Below are 13,801 nucleotides of genomic sequence, written 5' to 3' on the forward strand. Positions count from 1 at the left end.
TACTTATTCCAACCCCTTCTCCACAGTCCAAGTAGCCTAAAAAGGCATTACTGCCTGCTAAGCAAAGGTTCTCCTTTTTGCCTTATATGCCTGCTATGTTTTGGACTTTTTTTTAAAGGTAAAGAACTCTGATACTTCTTTTCAGATTAAGAATACGATGTCATGCACAAATTTATTATTGAGCATGGTTATTTTTATGGAACACAGGGTTTTTTCCTAGTGGTTAGTTTCACCACAGAGACACAGATGAGCATAAATAATTTTCCCAGCTGTGGCTGGGAAATGGAGAACAGAACAGAGCAGCATTCACAGCGGATCACAGAGAACTGTGATCTTTAGCAAACAAAAGACTCCAAAATTCTAGGGGAGGAGGAACGCAGTCTGTCTTCTCATCACAACAGTCACCTGGAAGGGAAGATGAATCTTTCTGCTATATTAAGATAGTAAAACAAAAAAGGAAAGGTGAACCTGTTGAGTATAGCCCAGAGACACTTGGTTAGGAAAGACAGAAAATAGCCCTTCCTTGTGCTTTTTCTCTAAGCGCTAGAGCCAGCCACTTCTATGTTTTGCTGTATCTAATACTATGTGCTGCTGCTGTCTGGTTTCTAGAAGTTTCCATGCGCCATAAGGGCAAATATTTGAGACAGTTACAAGTATCACAACAAGACTCTCAGGAGCTAAGGGGTAGGAGAGCAGGAAGAAGTATAGATAGGAAGAAGTGAAAACTGTAGTATAAGGAATGAGTTACTGCCAATGCATCTTTTCTCCAGAGCCTATTAACAATCATAAATTTAGGTTAATCATCTAACAAAATCTCTGATTTTATTAAACAACTATTTCAGCTATTATTTTGAACCTTGTTTCCATGCTTAATGCAGCCCAGCCGGCATCATATGACTAGCTCACAGTTAATGAGCATTTTCAGGAGTCGATTTGAGCTACTTGGGAGCTCTGTTTAAAACTTTTTCAAACTTATGGGATGATTGCAATTAAATTCACTTCATTGAAGCTATTAGCTTGATGACAAGCCTCTCTAATTCTGTCATTCTTCATTACGCTCTTAACTCTGAGCATAACTTTCTAGAGACATTAATATTTTAGGATATCTGTTTTGCCTACCATTTTTAGACAGACACTTCCCAGACAGCTCTGATGCTCTCCATGTCAGGCATCAATAAAGCATCTCAGCACTCTAAAACTGGAGTCAATCCATGCCTTGATCCAAATCCCTTAAAAATTCATTGGACTCTTTCAACTGATCATGTTAGCCATTGGTTCCAAGAGTTCCCTGTCAGTTCTCTCTAGAAGTCCTGGTTCTATGCATCACATATGTGAAACCGCTTGATTCTAGGATGTGCAGTAAGGATAACTGAGTAAAGATGTGACAGAAATACTGATGAAGTGATTTACGCATAAAAAAACCCCCAGTCATCTTAATTTGTAGCTTTATCCAGTTGTTTTTTAAGCAACAGTATTTAGCAGATGGAAGTAATCTTTCTGAAAAGAAGGAGAAAAAGAGGCCCCTGAAATTTTATGAAGAGGTGAACAAATCAATGCATTTTGGCTGCCACATGCCCAAGACACACCGCCAAATCCTTCATGCTAGGAGGTGACAGAAGTGAATAGTTTTTGTTGTTAAAATTAGTAAAGCAGGCTACCTTTGTTCTTCCACTCACATACAAAAGAGATCAGCAATGAACAGTCTCCAACCATTTGTATTTCAGTCTCATTATGCCAGCTTTTTGTACTCTCTTTAAAAAAAAAAATAAAAAAAAATCAGGATATATTATGATATTTGGTTTTCTACCATGTGGGATAACTGAAAGCACCATTACACACAATTACATTACCTCTCAATCACAAAGCTCTTTTCCAAGATGGTTACATGCATGAAAGACAAATCATGAAATGAGATGAAAATACTGGAACTGCATGCAATTAGCTTAGTAAACTAGATGGAATTGGCCAGAATGCAGATGTGGTACAAATGGGTATAAACAAAGGAGTTGCATTTGCTTACCTCATGTCTGAATTTGACCTATGGATCTCAGCATATGAAAAGCAGTAGTGCTGGGAGTAATTTAACTGTAATTCCTGCTCTGTTGTAGTTAACTACATTGTCATTGATATCAACCTGCAGAAGATCAAGTTCAGAATGGTTAAGAATTTCCCCACTTTTAAAAGCATTCTCTTACACTACCACAAAGCAGAGGCAGGGCATAAAGGTCTGATTCCAACTGCCTTTACAAGAAAAACCAAATATCAATAAGAACTTTGCTATGAAACTTCAGTGGAATTGGCATTGAGGTTCTAGGCCACAAGAGAAAAATGATGTATAATAAAGTCACACTGCACTGTTCCAGACTAGCCGAATTCTGCTATAGCAGGTTTCTGGGGTTTTAAGACAGATTGACCAAAACTTTAAAAAATAAAATTCCTTACATATGTGTAGGAATATAAAACATCATTCAGAATGAGCACAACTAAGAGGAGGGGTGCACATAGCAAAGAAATGATGCTCATGTTGAAATGCACGAGACGTGCTTTCTCTCACTGGAACACATGCTCTGCGATTTTTTAGATCAATCTGTTCTCATTAGAAGTGACTCCAACATCACTGGCCATGAAGTATAATCTCACAGCATTACTTTTTAAGGCAAATAATTCGTCAGAAAGAAGAATAACTCTTCTTAGACATAGTACCTGTTGCTAAAGCTTCCTCAGGATGCAGATGCCGTTTGCATGGCAATTGTACCACTCTGTAGGTTAGAATAAAGGTACAACCCCAATGACTCTTTAGGGGTTTTTTAATCTCCCTTTGGAGCCCTTGTTCAATTCCCAAGCATTAGGGAAAGAAAAGTTTATCTGACTCCAGGGACTACAGCCACAGTCCATGGAAAGCAGAAGGAAGCAAAGGTCTTTTGGTACACCCAATTCCCTCCCCAAGACAGACTGACATCATTATTTCAGATGAGACACAACCCGGCACTCCACAAAACAGAAACAAAACCAAGGGTTTTTTTAATTGTATGACACAATGGAGGAAAGAGGTTGGTGCTGAGAGTAAATTCCAAAGAGCTCGGCATGTTTTCCAGGATTGTCTCTTACATAACCTCCAAAATTCAGTCTCACAACAGCCTGCTGGGAGCAGAGGGGACTGGGTCGGGAGCTCATTGACAATACCAGGCACATGTGCATATACACACAGCCACCACACATACAAGGCAACAAGAATTAGCTAGTCTACTACAAATGTCAGCCAATTTATGTAATATCCTTTCACTCAGCATTTCTTATTCACTGGAGAGTGAAAAATCTTAATAAACAGTCTCTGAAGGACTGAAAGTAGGGGAAGATAGTTGGATTTATAGCCTTTCTCGGGTCACTGCTGTTGTTGGCCGCTTGATAGTCTCTGTTACTTAATTAAGTAATCAGTGTACAAGCAGGCATTTATTTCACAAGAACCAGCAATGCAACTGGTGTTAACAAGTTCTAATTGTTATTAAGAGCACCCGTCATTTTAAGTTGACTAAGCATAACAGCTCTGGGCTACTGCTGTTCATCTTGTCCCAGGAGGCGCCCAGAAGACTTACACCAGAATCCAGTTTGCCCAAAGAATAGTTTTGCAGATGGTAGAGAGCCAAGACACAGAGCCCAGATGACAGTAGCGCTAAGGCTTGCTGATTTAACCCACCTAGAGAACAAAGGAAGAGCTGAGAAGTGGAAGGAGAGTTTGGAGATGAACAGACCGGATATAAATAACACCAATGATTTCCCCAGCCAGTCCTTCTAGTAAAGAAATACGTTAGTGGTGTAGTTACAGCACCTTGGAACAGGACCATGAATCTCACCTCTTCAGTGCTTCAGAATCACATATTTGGCAGATGATGAAATATGACATTTGTTGCTACACTACAGTACTTTTATATTGTTATTTTTAAATTACTTTTATTTCAGAGGCAACTCTAATTGCCTGTTCTTTCTGGGAGAGTGAGCAGTAATAAGATGTCAGGAATGCTGCTTTTTAAAGAAATAGGAAGGAAAGAAGAAGAAAGCAGATTTTCTGCTCATCACAAAACAGAAGATATTTCAGTTAATTGGCTTACAATCAGAAACAAAAGTTGTCCCGATCAATGTAAAGCTTACAATGAACAATAAGAGTTCTGAAAATAAATTGCATCCCTTTACAGGACTTCAAAAATCTAAGGAAAATGTAGGGTTAAAGTTACAAAATCAAGTACAGAAATTCACAATGAAACATGTGGTCTCTATTCTATAAACATGTAATCAGCAAGCACAAAAGCTTGAATTTTTACATTTGTTACACTACTTGTGTTTACCAGGAACACCTTTACTGACTTGGAATGCCCATAGAAAGCTTACCTGATGAGCCTTCCCTTAAAGGCCTTCTCTTCAAAGCACAAAATTCAGTTTTTCCTACTCAAAATGTCCTAGTAACTGATTGCACATTTATTAACTGATTCTCCCTATATGCAGGAGAAGATTTTATTTTTTAAATTAAGAAGATTCCCAAAAACTGTATAACGTTAGGAGTACTATGTTGTACCTAACTGGTCAAACCATTTCCTTGCAGCTATTTTTAACCTCCACGGTAATCTGTTCATTCAGTCTCATGACTGATCTCATCTACGTGAAGAAATTTTATTCTAGAGTTTTGGTTTATTTAAGTAATCTTTAATCCTAACGAATACTTCTGGTTTTCACAGAGAAGACAGATGTATTTAACATATGGATCTAATCTCTAAAACTGAGGGTAAAATTATTCTGTGAAAGACAGGGGCATGTGTAGAAAATTAAAAAAATAAATCTGGTTTAGATGAAAGAAATCATTCAGCAATGATCTTAAACATTGTGTCAGCATCCATTTCACTTATTTACAAGATTTAAGTTCTTTTTCTGGCTTTTGTTTTTCAGCAACAAAAGTTTCCATTTGTCATCCTTTCTCCTCCTGGAAATACAGCAGTAAATGATACCATTAATTGTTATTACAAATACTTAAATGACTTCTCTGAAAGAGTACTTGCCTCAAGCATGTCCCAAGAGTCATCAGATCCAGTCTGGCTTAAAGGTTCTGCCTAATATTAAATGCAACCTTTATATAAAAGTCAGACAGAGGGTATGTTACTAAAAATCCTCCATGAAGCCTTAAAGTATTAGAAGTTGTGCTCTAGTTAAAGTGTAGAAAGATTGTGTCTCAACATACCATTGTCAATGACTCTTCATTTAAATGCATCCAGTTGATATGAACTGACTATACCTTTTTCCAGAACAGGAGGCACATTTCAAATGTGATTCAAAACTGAGTTTATTTGCTGATTTGTTGCAGGCATTCTCACAGGACTTTGTTAAAAGCAGAATATAGAGGGGATTGTAAGAAAATAAGTTGGAAGAATTTCTGGAGCCGACAAGTCCAACAGGATTTAAGAGATCAGATGACGAAGCCATCATCTTTTAATCCCTTCCTTTCATGCACATCTTGGAACCTACAAAGGATTCTCTCTTGCCTAGATTTCTAATATGAAAAGCTACTCATGCACACACAACTTCTACTGTACAAGATATGCTTTGTTTGACTGGCTTGTTGTTAATGAACAGGAAATGATCAGATAATAAAAAATGGTGACACAGTAAAGCAATCCAAGAATAAATCCTATACCACCTGTGACTCCTTCCAAAGTGGGACTTTTGCTATTGTACTCAACAGACCACAAAGAGAAACTCGGACTGTGATCAGCAGTGATTTCAAGGCAATTAAAAAGGAATAAAGAAATGCCGCAATGAACCCTTCTTAGGCTGCTGGCAACAGCACAGCTACAAAATTAGCTTCTGCTTGTGATGTTCAAGCAGATGGGCATCATCCAGGTGGAACAGATGACACACTAAACAACAGACAGTGTCTCACTTTGTCACATTTGACCCCAAAAGAATGACAAAACTTATATTTAAAGAAGAAATTACTATGATCTGCTATGGATATTGTGTAAGTCATCTCATGTGCACTTAGAGAAAAAGGCACAGAACAGGTTGTGTGATATAGGAGTTTTACTTACATTAGTTCAACCTACAGGCACTATGGAAAGATATGTCTGTAACTGGGCTTCCTACAACAAACCAAAACCTTTTTGATCTGTCTGTAGAGCAGAATATTCTGTCGCACAAACAAGAGGAAGGAAGATTACATTTAGTTCCATTTAAAGCCAAAACACAAAACCCAGAGGAGAAATAAATCACAGTGAAATAAGAGAAACAGACTAACTATGAAGTTATTATACTTTAGCAGATTTACCATGTTTCTCTCTTTATGAAGAGGCACCATCCAAGCAATGCATGTGGGCTTGAAAAATGAGTGAACAATTGTTACATGCATGGGGAAGGATGGTCCCATGTTACTGTAGGTTCTACACAGAACCTAGTAGTTGATCACCCTAATATGATTATTATTAGTGGAAGACTACAGAGTATTTCACTGCATGAGGTCTGACAGACAGCCTCCTGGGGATGACAACCGACCCACAGGAGAAATGCTGCCTGCACGAGGAGAGGATCTGCTGTACAGGACACATAGGTCCTAAAGGATAAGTGCCATTTTAAAAAGCTGGGTCAGTTCACCTAGAAACAGATTTAAGCACAGTGAAATACCTGAGCCAGGTAATTTCTAGTGTAGTTTCTCCTCAGGAGAAACTACACTATAAGAAACTTTACTTTTTAAAGTAAAGGAGGTAGGTTTTAATCTCCGTAGGACTCCTGCTGCAAGCAATGGATTTGTAAACAAGGAAAGCAAAAAAGGGTATGAATCTGTTCTAAAGGAAGCATAATTAAGAGCACTTTATTTTTACAACTCAAGTTAAAACCCTCAATAGCTAGAAATGTTTTCTGTCTTTCGAAATTGAACATTTAAAAAAGACTGGTTTCCATCCAATATCACAAGAGGGAAATAACCAAGACCAAAATAATGTCTCAGAGATTTTATTTTATGTTTGAATCAACTAGTCTAAAAGAAATACTACCTTCTTTGACTAGAAGCATGGAAGAGTCCAAGGATACAGTATGTATTTTTAAATAAATACCTAATACACATGCTTGGAAAGGAAGAGGACAAGACTTAAGCTCCTGGCAGTATTTGCAGACATCCACAGACGTTTTGAATAGAGGTATTCTTCTGGGGGCTTTCACCTTGTCTGAAGGTTTTGTACTTGTTCCAGGTCTTGCACTGTTTATTACATTTGAAAAAGTCAAGTTATTCTTTCCTACTGCACTGCAAACTAGAACATTACTCTCACTAATTTTGGGGACTCAAGCAAACAGAGCAGAGGAAAAGCCAGACACAGATGAAAGCACAATTCTAAAAGAGCAATTTAAGTTTCCACTTAAAAAAAAAAAAAAAATAAAATCAAAACCCAACAAAACCAAGCAGAAGAGGTAAGAATTTTCAAACCTGCAGCAATAAAGTCTAATTTTTTACTTGCAATATTAAAACCACTGCTGACAAAAATGCATGACCGAGCACTGCATCTCATCAGCAATACAGGAAACACGACAAGGGGCAACCTCTTACGCTTTTGTCAGACTGAACAAATAAACAGAGATCCAACATTCGAGGTTAATATTAAATAAATAAAGAGATCATATGTAAAGTGAGCAATTGCAGATTATAAGGAATCATTCAAAAGATATTAAGGACAACTAGTAAAAGTCAAAACACAAACCCCTACACTGCACTGGTGAACTAATTTAGATAAAACTCTCATATCACACAACCTGTTCTGTACCTACACTGCAGTTGCATTTCATTTCCAGAGTATTTAAAAAGACGACATTCATTCCATCCTGCCTGTATGTATGTAGAACAACCGTTCTGCTCTACTGAATTTGCACTGCATACTGTATGACTACTAGTAGCTCTACTTGGCACACTGTAACTGCTGATATTTATTCTTCGCCCTATATTCCAAAAAAGAACTACTATGTTCACCATCAGGCTTTACTATTACCCTCCAAGAACTACCCTGAGTCCAGACTTGTTGGAATTCTGTATGGCCAAGCAATGCAGAAGGCTTTCAGACAAATTTAAGCAGATTTATTAGGTTTGCAAATCAAGGAAATGCCTTTCAGTATGAAGAAGCTAAATCTTAAACGACATCAAACATTCTTTAATTGCTACAATAATTCTGACTCTTATTCATTGCCCAAGGCCTCAGTTTGCTACACGCTATATGAACAGAATAGAGAGTTTCTTCTCTAAAGAGTTTGCAGTTTGAGAGATAAGAAACAGATTGACAGAGCTGGATATGACTGTCTCCAAAGCTGCACATTCTCTCTAAGTGACATTCCCTGCAGGAGACATCCTTTAACTACTAGGGATGCTGGATTAACTACTAGGCATGCTGGACTAACTACTAGGGATTGATGGCTCAAACTACTGCACCCCTGAAGCAAATTTTCTTCCAGGTCATCATTAAGTAGTCAATTGCTATTAGAGCTTATTAAAGGTTCATCCAAGAAAGAGCACCTTTTAATGAAGGTTGCACTCCTCATGACCATTAGCAGTCCTCAGTTTTATATTTCTTTCCACTAAGAAATGATCAGAAAGAAATCCTTTTCCAGCATTCAGAAAAGTGAGGAAGGACAATCATGTTTTTGCAATATGTCTTTCTTAGGGATCAAACCTTTTAACTCCCCAAAGCAATGGAAACTTCACTGATGTTTTTAATGAAAAAGTGATTGGTTCCTGTATTAATTCACAACCCAAGTATCATTTCCCCTTTAGCCCCTTGAGAATAACATATTAGTAAAACAACATCTTGTCACACATGCACATCAGTAAAAGCATCTGTATATTCTCATTCAAGAACTGACTTTGTGGTAGTGGCTCATAGCAACACATAAACCAGAAAGAAAACAGCTTGATTGCCCTTTTTAAAGAAAATCCAATTCATAACAAATAGTAGTTTAACTTCTTAACCAAGGAAGATGGATGTGAGCATTTAAGGGAGGGCAGGGAATGGAACATCTTATTTGTATAACTCCTTGACATCATGGACACATGTTCAATTCCAAGTATCGTGTTGTAGAGCAGTCTAAAGTTCTATTTTACATGGAAATGAACACAGCTAATTAAAGTAACACCTCTTGGCACAGGCAGAAGTCACATACTTTTAAATTAGCTCCTGTATTTTGGAAGACCTTTCTCCAGCATTTAATAATGTCTATTTCACTTGAACAAATAAGAAAATAACCAATTTTAAGTCATTCCCTCCAGCTTCTCCAGGCCTTGAAACTCATCTGCCACATTTTCACTGCCCTTATGAATGGCTGTGAGAGAAATCTGGAGGTCATCTGCAGGTTCTCTTGGGAAACAGTACTGAGTATCCATCACTGTAGCTGAGATTTGAGAGCTGTTACCATATTAGCCACAGCAACACCATTTATAGTAATTACTGACCTGACATTTGGTGATTCTGTTGAGCTTATTTAAAGAACTGCTCTGACATGTTAAACACTTCAAAAATACAAGCTAGAACAGTTGCACAGCCAGGGTCACAAATAAAACCATTTTTTAAGTTAATTGCCTGGTACTTCGGATAAACAAAGATTTGGGCTTCTTTTCCAGTAAAGCTCTCTTACAGCCAATTACATCTGAGCTTCCTGGGTTCTGGCAGACATCAGCGTATCGTCACAACTAAATGGCTCCAGAAAACAAGCATCTTTGAAAAAGAACTTGAATGATTTGCTTGGGATGGTTACTTAAACAGTGCTTACATAAACTAAGAGACGAAGGGCAGTGAGAAGTGAGGTACTGAATACTAACTGTCCCTTATCTTGAGCAAGACATACTCAAGGAACTGGAATGAAGTTATATTAGGAGGAATTTGCCAGTTAATTAAACTGATCTAATCAGTGTATCAATATTACTGCAGTGTAACTTTCATCACCATAGGGCATCAAAGACATCATATCGATATGGAATTATACACATGTAATTGTGTTCATGACCACTTCCCCTAAAATAGTACGTGCACGGTACATGTGTATCTTTGAGCAGCAAACCACAGACAGAACTGCAAATGCAGGGAGCAGCACATGAAATACAGGAAATAATACCAAAATCAGGACATAATTCCTTTCAATTTACTGGAAGTGTTCTTTTTGTAGAAGGCTGTTCTTTGACAAAATCAGGATCATTACTATTAAAGTAATAGAGAGTTATTTTGAAAAAGGAGATATTTCAATGTTTTCTCTGATGTAAAGAGGAGGTGAATAGATTAACTGCCCTGTACATTATATGACTGTACTACAGGTTAGTGCTGCTAACTTAGAGACTGTGTCTGTTCTACTCTAGAATGTGCATATACATATATATATATAAATAACATTTATTTTGTACAACTCCTCTTGAGTCATTTTGGCTCTCTGGTACTAACAAACAGGGGTTTTCTGTTGCTTGATTTTGTTTTGTTCTTAAGTTTAGTCAGTGAAAGCAGTGACTCAGATTACACCTTGGAAATAAATCAGTTCAACAACTGCGTTATTTTTAGTCACCTCTCCAGATCTTCAACACTGGTTAAATATCTGGTCTCCCAACACAGCGGACAAAAGTTGTGAATAGCACCAAACCCCAACCTAAAAGACAGTCAGGGCCAATCTTCAATCTACCCATTATTTCTAAATGAAAACTGCATGCTTGCTTTTATACTCTTGCAATAATTAAAAAACAGCCCTATTGTTTGAAGTAGCACTTGGCCCCCAAGGAAGGAATTCCTTTCCAGTTAAGCAGATTTTTACTTTTGTTTTTAATCTCTGCTGGGCAGGGAAACCAAATGCAGGGCTTCCTCACTTGGTTTCCCCCCACCTCCCAGGAGCTCTTTCAGCATCTGTGCATAATCATGGCCCAGCCTTTCTTTCCACTGCTCTGAAAAGCACACAAAGATTCCTCCCAAACACGTCTCATTGTGGGAACACATTGCTGCTGGGGATGGTGCTGGTGAACTTGGAGTTGGATTAAATATGACACGAAGCCACTCTGCAGGGGCCATCACGAGCCTGATGTGGAGAGTGGGGAACTATTTTTCCCTCTACACTTTGGGAAGCACCTCTTCCCCAAACTGCCCCCGTCCATCGCGGAACTGCTATGTGACCGGGAAGCTCTGTCACTCCCTCCCCTCCTGCTCCCAACCACTGCACCAGCACTGAAGCCTGGGCAGGTTTTCTGTGCGCTCCCCATTTCACTGACTGCTCTGTAGACTACTAGAGCTGCTCCGTAGGGTTTCTGTTTGTAAATGCAAGCACTAATGAATTAACCGATCACTCTTCTGCACAGCCTTGCTGAACCATTGAGCTGCTGCGTACTGTCCCTATCCATGGCTGCTCAGGATGTTCCCTCTCACATCCTCTGTGGGGATTCAGTGCTTTGAGCTAAAAGGCTTTAAAGCAAGGGAGATGGTAAATGCTGTGGTCAACACTTGGCCTGTAGAGATCACATGCACACCAGTCTGCAGGAAGCTTTGCTGCAACTGGTTTACACTGAAAACGTCTTCAAATGACAAAAGCTAGAAACTCCCTTCTAAGAAAAACTGTCTTTTCAGAAGCCACCAAATTACCCAGCACTGCACACGTGTGACCATTACCTTCATTTTTGTTCCTCTGCTAAATTCTGAAATGCACGCTACATGCCTGGAAGAGGGAGTGCTTGCAGGGGGACAGAAGTGCAGTTGCACCTCCAACACTGTTTCCTCTGATTACCCACTCCTGGCTGGTCCCTGCTGTACCTGGGCACTCTCTGCTGGGCACTGTGGAGTACGTGGCCCAGAATTTGCAAAACACGCACACATGGAGAGCCACAAATGCTAAGTGCAGCTTTCAAAAGGGAAACTACAGCAAAAAATAAAGTTTTCAGGAACATAATGCAACAAACTGAATCCTAGTACTCACAGCAAACCATCACTGAAATGCAGCTAAAGACACCATTACAGGTGGTCTAAATGAAATGAATATTACTAACAGAACTAACAGATAAGGCGGCAAAACAGATAGAGCAGTATGTTCTTTTCATCTTTTCAGAATTCAGGATCAAACCCAGTCTCCAGTTTGTGCACGTACCTGAGCTGTTCTCACTCTCCTTTCAACTGTGCTGAAATCGTCCCTGTGGAAGTTAGTTTTAGAGCAATATTTACCCACAAAGAAAAAGACCACAGATCTGTTCATACTTGGTTAACACACCATCTTGAAAGAAAAGGGTCTTGGTCCTGCAGCTTTGCAATAAATGGTTAATACAGCAATGCTGGTGGCAAGTGGCAGAACTTAGTCCGTGTTTTCTTGATTTTTCCAAATTTGTGTCATGCAAACTATGCTCAAAATGTATTGGCCTGGAATTGATCTCACAAGGATTACTAACCCATGAAGAAAGGAAGAGAACTGGAATATAATCCCTCTGCTTCAAATGGCTATCAGCAAGTGACACTTTCACAAATTACTTTAAGGAAAGAACTGTAGAAACAGCATTACGGATGGTCACATTCTGGGAATTAGTAAAAGCTAAAAAACTTAGCTTAACTCCCAAGGTAAAGAACTAACACAAAGAAGTTGTGCAAGGGACAGAGCAAACGTATTGCTGTGCCACACTTTTGAACACTTTGTCACACCCTGATCCCTTCAAAAACTAAAAAAAATATCACATGAAGCCTGTGGTTTTGATACAAAAAAGAGCATTTATAGCCAGTCAGTACCAGATACTTATTTTACACCAGCTGTAGAAAAACAATGGAACAATTTAACACTCCCCGACAATTTACCTTATATACCCAATAATGAGACATTTCATTTATTCATTACCTGGTATAGCTGATGCAATTCCTTAACTTCCAGCCTTAGTTGGCTACAGGAAGCTGATCTGCTTTTCGTAGCAGAATGCCGGTCCTTGATGCTGGCCTGCCACAAGGTCTCCACTTACTTTAATCCAATACAAAAAGCCTTAGACAAGGAAACTTCTCAACATCACTGGGCTAGACGCATGCCGGGAACATTTGTTCAAAAACAAACAGTGGCAGGAATAAATAAAAAAATTTCGAAAGGAAATAAAGAGGTTAGGCAGCTTCCATACAAGGACACTAGAATAACATTGTTTCTTATTCAGTTAGACAATACTACTAACTCCATGCAGAGGCATTTTACAAAGGCTTAGGAATGCTTAGAGAGTACAGAAGATATTTAAAAGGGATTATATATAGCTGCTAGTTTCAATTGTTAAAAAAATACTTTTGTGTGAGTTTACATCAGCTTCCCAAAGTAAATAGCAAAAGGTAATCAAGACTGACTAACTACAGACACCAATGCTGGAAAAGGGAACATGCTAGGCAGGTGAAGTTTTGAAGTGGGAGAGCAAACTGTTATTCCCCCTGAACAAGGAGCACAAGACATGCAAGCAGATTTATCAAATGTGGTTGATCCTGAAAAAAAAAAAAAAAATTCCACTCCACCCCCCAAACTTGAATCTTTCCCAGGAAAAACTGAACTGGGGATAAGGCAACCCAGAAGAGCATCCCAAACTGTCTGCTTCCATATCCTCCCACCATGACATTCCAAATCATCTTGATAAAAACCCATCCCAGCTTTCCATGATCCCACACTGCCTGGCTTGGGAAGGTTTAGGTTTGCCTTCACTGGAAGACATCCAGCATCCCGCTCCCTGCCTCCCTAACTTGAGCAGGTAAAGGGCAGGGCAGCCAGCTCACAATCGGGCAAGGCGGTCAGCAGCCAGGGCTCACAGGTTGGATGGCTAGGGCAG

This window comes from Cuculus canorus, chromosome 4, assembly GCF_017976375.1.
Source record: "Cuculus canorus isolate bCucCan1 chromosome 4, bCucCan1.pri, whole genome shotgun sequence".
Classification (NCBI taxonomy): Eukaryota; Metazoa; Chordata; class Aves; order Cuculiformes; family Cuculidae; genus Cuculus; species Cuculus canorus.